This window comes from Chaetura pelagica, unplaced genomic scaffold (genome assembly GCF_000747805.2).
Source record: "Chaetura pelagica isolate M959 unplaced genomic scaffold, ChaPel_1.0 scaffold12, whole genome shotgun sequence".
Classification (NCBI taxonomy): domain Eukaryota; kingdom Metazoa; phylum Chordata; class Aves; order Apodiformes; family Apodidae; genus Chaetura; species Chaetura pelagica.
In genome coordinates, this window is record NW_009952801.1 from 6405585 (window position 1) to 6406449 (window position 865).

Below are 865 nucleotides of genomic sequence, written 5' to 3' on the forward strand. Positions count from 1 at the left end.
TGCTCAGCCTCCCTCCAAATTCTAACAAGTCAACCCAACAGTGCGTAGTTGGTAACCATGTCTAACATGCTGTGTACTGGTGACTTACTATAAGAATTATACCAAGCATGCTAAAAACAGCAACGCTGCTTATAACTGCCCGCACAAGCCCCGGCCCCCCGTTAACATCTGCCCCCACTTTCTACGACCCCCCGGCCCTTTTAGCTTCAGAAACACTGTCCCTTGGCGGCGGCAGGTCCTGCAGGAGCAGCCCGGCTCCCCTGCCAAAGCCAACTGCGGCGTAGCCAGAGAAACGGGCAGCAAAAATAGAACAGCAGGATGGCTGCGCGTGGGCGAGGCAGAAACCACATCGCCAGCAAAACCTCCCGGCGTTATTTTCGGACCGGTGCAGCAGCCGTGGGGTTCTGCTCACTTTTCACAAAATACTTCCCCCGGGGGAGGACAAGGAGGGAGAGGGGCGAGCAGCTTTTCGGTCCCGTTCCCTGCTGCCCGTTCCTCCCTCCTCGGCTTCTCCCCACCAGGCCGGGCCGGGCCGGGGGAAGGGGTTAATCCCAGTGGAAACCGAGCAGCGCAGGGCGGACAGCCGGCCGTTTGAAAGACAGAGACTGGACAGCTGTGTTTGCTGTGGTATTTTTAAACGCATTAATGCAGGCTCCAATCACCCGGCCATGCTTGACCTATTTTTGGCTCAGGCCGGCCATTGTTCTATTTCTGCCGCTGCTGGGCCGCGCTGGTTGTCGATTCAAATGCAAATGAGTTATCGTTGCTGCTCCCGCCAACTCGGCCCGGGCAGGGAGCGCCGGGCAGGGAGCGGAGCGCGGGGACAGCGCTGCTCCGGGCTGGGCTGGTTCACGCCAAACCCTCG